Below are 7,456 nucleotides of genomic sequence, written 5' to 3'. Positions count from 1 at the left end.
TTAAACTTCCTGGATCTGTAATTTAATGTTTCTCACAAATTAAGGAAATTTTCAGGCATCCTTTTTCTTTTTTTCTTTTTTTTTTAACTTTTAAAAGTTTTAATTATTTGACAGTTGAGGCATTAGAGAAAAAGGTTTAAGACTATCTTAATATATACAACCATTTGCTTTAGTTCAGTTAGTATATTGCTATCTAGAATACAGTGTTCAAATATTCTCATTTCTGTGATATTAAAAAACTATGGAATTTCTCTTAAAGTCCAAACCATCTATAATGAAAAAAGTACAATTTAAAACAATACATAAGACATTACAGTTAGAGTTCAAACTAGAAATTACTAACTACATGTAGCTGTTTCTATTTTGGTTTTACATTTTGTAAAACCTCTGCTTCATTCTTATTTACAACTGGTACCTGCTGAAAATAGTTTCAATTTTTTAACTACGTGTGCTTTGTGGAGGGTACACCATTTCTTCTAATTTATCATAAGGTGTTTTAAAAATCATTTGAATTGGTTTTTAGCTATAAGACATCGTGATGGCCAAGAGACTAGGAAGTACTGAAGTTTTATTTTATTCTTTTGCTTATGTTTGTGATTTAAGTATTCCAAGACCTTATTCTTGAATTACTTAGCAAAAGGGCATGACTGTGTAGAAGACAGGGAGAGTCCTTAAAGAGTGGGAATACACAAAAATAAAGTTTCCATAACAGAGTTATGCTCTAGTGGAATATTTTTTCCTCAAGACTTAAATATGGCATTTATGATGCCACTTTAGCTGGAAGTAATGAAGACACGTGATTTCAAATTCACATTTTAAATGCCTACTGGCAATGAGCAAGCAAGGAGCCAGTTATGTATGCTGCATGCTGCTTGTTATGAGGATTGGCTTCATTGGCTCAAATTTTTCACTTCACCAAAGGATAGGGCAGAGGCTGAAAATACTGCAGCCTCAGTAGACACACTTCCCCTGAAGTAGCTTGAAGTTTTCGTGTGTCTGACAGCTTTGGAATCAATATGCATCTTTCAAACACTTCTTTCCTGAGGATGGTCTAATTGCTGGGACCCTTAAATACAAACCCATTCTTTGGGTAGAATACTGACCTGGTCATTTGTGTGTAAAAATCCATCCTCAGTTGCATACTTGGAAGAAGTTAAGAATTTCCTTAATTCTAGTATTGTAGGCCATGCCCTGCATTCTAACCACTGTGCCAGGCTGTAGAGGGACACCACTAAGATTAGCAGTTGCAGGGAAGTAGCCAAGACTATTAGGCAAACCTGGGGGGCTGGGATAGCATTCTGTGTAGTTCATGAAGAGCTGAGTGCCAACTGGATAGTATGCTGTGGAAGGCTGCAACGCTCATGTATTCAAAAGTACAAAGGGCTGATAAATGGCAGCTTCAGTAGGAATAACTGCTGCAGGAGCTGGAAATGTGTAGGAAAGAGACAAGCATGGTAACTTACATGGCGGTGGGAATAAGCCATTTCAATTTAAAGTGCCCGCCATCAACACAAAGTTCATTTCCTCAGCTGAACAATGAAAGACTTCAACATATCTGTCCTTCATATTTGTTTTTTTTTTTTTAATGACACATCTGTGCAGCCATAAATGCTCTGTCCAAGACTTGATCTGGGTAAAGGCATCTTTTGATGGGCAGCCCTGATGATTCAATACCATATGAACCCCATGAGTTCGAATATCTGTGGAGAACTCCCCCAGGAAGTCCAGGATGTCCTCAATTGTGGCTGCATAGGGAAGACCTTGAAGGCGTATACAGTCTCTAACATTTGCAGGGGGCACAAATTGCTTAGGTGGTACTGGAATAATGGGAGGTGTTAGAAGGGGAATAAGAGGATCTGAGGAGATTTGATTCAGCACCTACTGAACTTCAGCTTCTATGCTCTGGAAGAGTTCAATGTATTTTTTACAAGTCCTTATGCTTCCTCAGTGCATTCTGTGAATACTCCTCACAAGCAAATAAGACAAAAGCATCCCATTGGGCTACCATCTGCGTAGGTGACAAAGAGGATGCCTTCCTTCCCCCCAGCGATGGGGCAATGTTAACCAAAGAAGGCCTCCACTTCTTCCGCTATGGCTGTGAAAGGCAGCCCCCGCATGCAGACAATGACTTTATTTTCCTTGGAGAGAAATTGGGCTACTTCATTGGATGTACCACCAGCAATTTTAAGGAAGTCTTCACCTGCTGCTTTGTAAACCTCAATGTACTGGGTCCCCATGTGATGTTTGTGCCTCTGTAGTACTAGGTCTCTGTGCTCTTCAGTTACAAACCTAACCAGAGCTTCTCCTTTCCTTTGACCCTGAGCATTCGGACAAAATGCAGCCACTTCCCTTGGCAACATTGACTCCTTTGAAGAATCCTGAAATTTCTTGATCTGAAGACTGCCACAATAAACCCCGTGTTATTATCAGTAAGTTCCATCTTGCTGCAAGTGCCACTTTTAAATTTGTGATTTACTCTCTCTGACTCTGAAATCATTGCTAAAATTATATTCCCCATATCTTCAACTTGAGAGGTTCCATATTGGAAGACTGAACTATTCTTCTCAAAATTCACACTCTGTCATTGCAGCAACATCCGGTTTGTCAATATCAGGTGAATCAGGTGAATCAGGTGTCTTGTTTTTGAAGATCAAAAAAGGAATAGAAGCATTCAGACAATAACACATTTCTTCTTGGAAGCCTCAGGAGCAGGATTTGCCTGACATGAAGCTGCCCATCAGTACAAAGACAGAAGGAAGTTCTGTGCTGGTTTGAATCTATTACTTCCCCCAGCAAAGCCATATTCTTTAATGCAATCTTTTTGGGGCAGACTTATTAGTCTGTTGATTAGGGTGGAACCTCTTATTGAATTATTTCCATGGAGGTGTGGACCCCACCCATTCAGGGTGGGTCTTAATTAAATCACTGGAGTCCTATGAGAGAGCTCACAGACAGAAGGAGCAGAGTGCAGCTGAGAGAGACTTGTGGAGAGATGCTTGGGAGCTTGAGAGAGGAGCTAAGACAGAAGCCCAGAGACATTTTGGAGAAAGCCATTTTGAAATGCAACCCGGGAACGAAGGACCAGTAGATGCCAGCCACATGCCTTCCCAGCTGACAGAGGTGTTCTGGATGTCACTGGCCATTCTTCAGTGAAGGTATGCTCTTTTTGATGCCTTAGTTTGGACTTTTATAGGCTTAGGACTGTAAATTTGTACCATATAAACCCCCTTTATAAAAGCCAATCCATTTCTGGCATTTTTGCATAATGGCAGTGCTAGCAAACAGGAACAACTTCCTCCCCCAATATTCAGTTCATTGCTTACTGACTGGTTAAAATGTCAGAGGGCTTGGTCCAGCTGCTGCACCGAGGACAGACATTTGGTGTCGATCTTGGTTTCTTCTTTGCAATCTTCCTTCAGTTCCAACTGATACAGTCTAACTAGTACTTTGTTCAGGTGTCCCATCTTGTTGGCCAGATCCAGCACTTTCCACAGCACAGGATCAGCTCCATCTCATCTGAGCCCAGCTTGGCCCCAGTGGCCCCAGGAGTGATCCCAAAAAGCACCACCAAGTAATCCGGAGAAGCTGTCATGACGTCATGACGATAGGTGGGGAGGGGGAGAAGGGGGTAGGGAGTTTGTGAGGTGGGATGGAAGTGAGAATGGGAAAACCCGTGCTAAAGCCTCTTCTAAGAAGAAAGAGCACCCAGCCCACCCCACTCTTACCCACCACCACCACTGATGCAAAAGGAGGTAACCAACCACCCAAGCCCACACTCAGCCTATGCACCACACCCAGGGCAGGAATTGGGTGGTGGTGGTAGAGCTATTAGGATGGGATACTCTCTATTGATCCGTCTATAAATTCACTGATTCTTTTTTCTACCATCTCTATTTTACTGTTGAGGTCCTCTGTTGAATTTTTTCCTTTTGTCTTTTTCAGTTTTAAAACGCTTATTTGGTTTGTTTGAAAGAGTTTCCACTTTGTTGCAATTTCTTATCTGTTACCCATTAAGACTGTATATTCCTCTAATTATTTGGATATATTTTGCTGTAATTATTTTAACTTATTTATAATAGCTGCTAAATCCAATATCTAAGCTCTTCCTTGAGTCAGTTACTATTGATTGCTGTGTATGGTTCACACAACTATTATTTACATGATTACTAATTTTGGGTTGAAAACTTGACATAGTATTTAAAAATTTGGACAGAGTTCATACTCAGATTTTGTAACTTTTCCTTTTGTGGTATTCTCCTTTCTATTGTTTCCCTCCTAAAGTTCTAGCTTCTCTTCCAGCCCCAGGTTCTGTCCTTGGACACCTTGATCTTATAAGGCTTCATCTTTCTGCCAGCAGATCTATACACAGGCATGTCCTCAGTCAAAAGAGCAGCAAACACACAAATATAACCTGGCACAATTCAGTTCTGTTTTTCAAGGGGAGACTCTCATCTCTGTCTGCTTTCTAACCAGGCCTCCTGTGATGTCTCTGGTGAATTTGTGGTTTACCAGTGAGGCAAAGATTTGAGCAGAGTTTACACTCAGTTTTTGGTTCTTTTTCCTTCTGTCTTGAATCCAGGATTCCCCCCTAAATTTACAGCAGCTTTGCCACCCTTGAACTCTGATCTCTGGTACCCTGAGCACATAAAATTGCAGTTTTCAACCATCACCACTAGAGCAGAAGTGTGGGTTGGGGAATGGGTGCAGCGTTCCCTCAGGCAAAAAAAAAAGCCAAAAACACAAAATCTTCACTCATTGCAATTACAGTCTTTCAAAGGAAAACTCATCACTAATTAATATCCCGTCCCTCACTTCTAATCCCTGGCAACCACTGATCTGTTTTCTGTCCCTATACTCTCGCTTTTTCCAGAATGTCATATAAATGGAATCATTAGTATATAGCCTTGTGAGTCTGGCTTCTTTCACTTGGCATAATACATTTAAGATTCAGTCATGTCCTTGCATGTATCTTTTTATTGTTAAGTAGTATTTTGTTGTATTGATGTGCTATAGTGTGTTTACTCATTCACCAGCTGAAGGACATCTGGGTTGTTTCCAGTATTTGATGATTATGAATAAAACCGCTATAAACATTTGTATAGACTTTTGTGATTATAAGTATTCCATTTCTATTGGGTAAACACCGAGAAGCGAAATTGCTGGATCATATGGCAAGTTTAAGTTTAAATTTATAAGAAACAGCCAAACAGTTTTCCCAAGTGATTGTACCATTTTTCATTCCTGGCAGTAATGTAAGAGAGGTCCATTTGCTTTACATTCTTGTCAGCACTCGTTAGTATCACATTTTATTTTATTGGTGTTAGCTTTGTTTTGTTTGTCTTTAAATTGTCTTATCTCATTATAGTTTTAATTTGCATTTCCCTAATAACTAATGCTGGTGACCATCTTTTCATGTGCTTACTCAATCCATATATTTTCTTTAGTGAGGTGTCTGTTCAGACTTTTGCTCAAATTTTCTTTTATGGATCATGTTTTTGATGTCGTACCTAAGAACTCTTGGCCTAACCCAAGGTCATAAAGATTTTCCCCTACGTTTTCTTCTATAAATTTTTATAGTTTAATGTTTTATATTTAGGTCTATGATCCACTTTGAGTTAATTTTTGTACAAGGTGTCAGGTTCTTTTGCTTTGTTTTGGAAAATGGATGTCCAATTTTCCAGCACCAGTTGTTGAAAAACTATATTTTCTCTAATAAATTGCCTTTTCATTTTTGTCTAAAATCAACTGATTATATTTGGGTGGTACCTGTTTCTGGGCTTTCTATTCTGTTCCATTGACCTCTATGGTATTCTTTTGCCAGTAGCATACTCTCTTGTTTACTGTAGCTTTATAGCAAATTTTTACATCAGGTAGTGTGAGTCCTCCAGTTTTGTTCTTCATTGGCAAATTTGTTTTGGTTGTTCTATTTTTTTTTCCTCTTCTTTCACCTAAATTTCACAATCAGCCTGTCAATTCCTACAAAAAGTCCTGCTGTGATTTTGGTTGAAATTGAAATGAAACTATGTATCAATTTTGGGAGAATTTCCATCTTAACAATATTGAGTCTTTCAATCCATGAACACTGTCTCTTCATTTATTTAGGTTTTTACTGTTTCTTTCACAATGTTTGGTAGTTTCAGCATAAATATCCTGTACATGTTTTGTTAGGTTTATTCCTAAGTGTTTAATTTTTAGTGTCATTGTAACTGGTACTGCCCTTTATTTTGAATTTCCTTTTTTAAAAAAAAAATTTGTATACAAAAATTTTTGTATATTGACCTTGTATCCTATAATTTGATAAACTGACTTCTTGTTCTAGGAGCACTTTTGTAGAATCTCTGGAATTTTCTATATATACAACCATGTCATCTGCAAATAGAAACATTTAATTTCTTCCATTCCAATCTGTGTACCTTTTATTTCTTTTTCTTGCCTTATTGCACTGACTAGGACTTCCAGGGCAATATCATATAAAGTGGTGAGAACAGACTTCCTTGCCTTGTTCTTGATCTTTGGGAGAAAGAATTCAGTCTTTCACCATTAAGCATGATATTAGCTGTAGGATTTTTTAAGATGCCCTTTTTCAGGTTGAGAAAGTTCCCTTTTAATACTAGTTTGTTGGAAGTTTTCATTGTAAATTAATGTTAAATTTGGAGAAGTGCATCTCATTTACTGAGATGATCATATGAATTTTATCCTCTAGTCTGTTGACATGGCCAATTACATTGTTTGATTTTCAAATGTTGAGCCCATCTTTTATTCCTGGGAAAAATCCTTCTAGGTCATCATATATATTCCTTTCATATATTTCTGGATTTAGTTTGATAATATTTTGTTGAGAATTTTTGTGTCTAAAGGGTTTTGTCTATTGAATATATTGACCTGTAGCCAAAAGCTACTGAAACCCACTTCTTTTTTGACCAAGATCCAATGGCAACATGACCTATCTCTCATTCTTTCTGGTTCTGACTGTATTTTCCAAACCTATGCCAGGGAACTCTATACTTTGGAAAGAATTATGTAAATTCTCACATTTTGTTTCTCATTTAGTTCCTCGAGTGCATTTTCTACTAGGTAGAAACTGAGGAATGGAGGGGACAGTTGATAGTACCTTAGACCTCCACCAGGTCTGGCACTGTACATTCAGGCATGCTGTGCCTCCTGATACAGTCCTCCAAGACTAATTTCTCCTTGTTCTTCAAGACTCAAGTCAAGTGACACCCCTGCTAGATAACTTCTCTGAATTCCTCACTCACCCTTATCCCCAGTTTTGATTTAAGTGCATTTCCTATATATCCTCTAAGTAAAGCACTTAGAAGTATGTATTTGGGACATAGTAATTGATCAATAAATATTGGCTACCAGTATTATTGTTTTTTAAATTGCTGGTTTATCCAAGGGGTAGAAAGCTTGTTAAGGGCAGAGAGATTTATCTTATTCCACTATAGTTCTCTAG

At 38.3% G+C, this 7,456-nt stretch overlaps 1 pseudogene; it reads right to left on the bottom strand.

Moving 5' to 3' along the window:
* Window positions 1–1,067: 1,067 nt before the first annotated feature.
* LOC119508286 lies at window positions 1,068–3,686 on the bottom strand (annotated as a pseudogene).
* Between the last annotated feature and the right edge of the window lie 3,770 nt (window positions 3,687–7,456).

This window comes from Choloepus didactylus, chromosome 13 (assembly GCF_015220235.1).
Source record: "Choloepus didactylus isolate mChoDid1 chromosome 13, mChoDid1.pri, whole genome shotgun sequence".
Lineage (NCBI taxonomy): Eukaryota > Metazoa > Chordata > Mammalia > Pilosa > Megalonychidae > Choloepus > Choloepus didactylus.
Note: the sequence above shows the minus strand (reverse complement) of the source record. Positions and strands in the feature narration are given on the sequence as shown.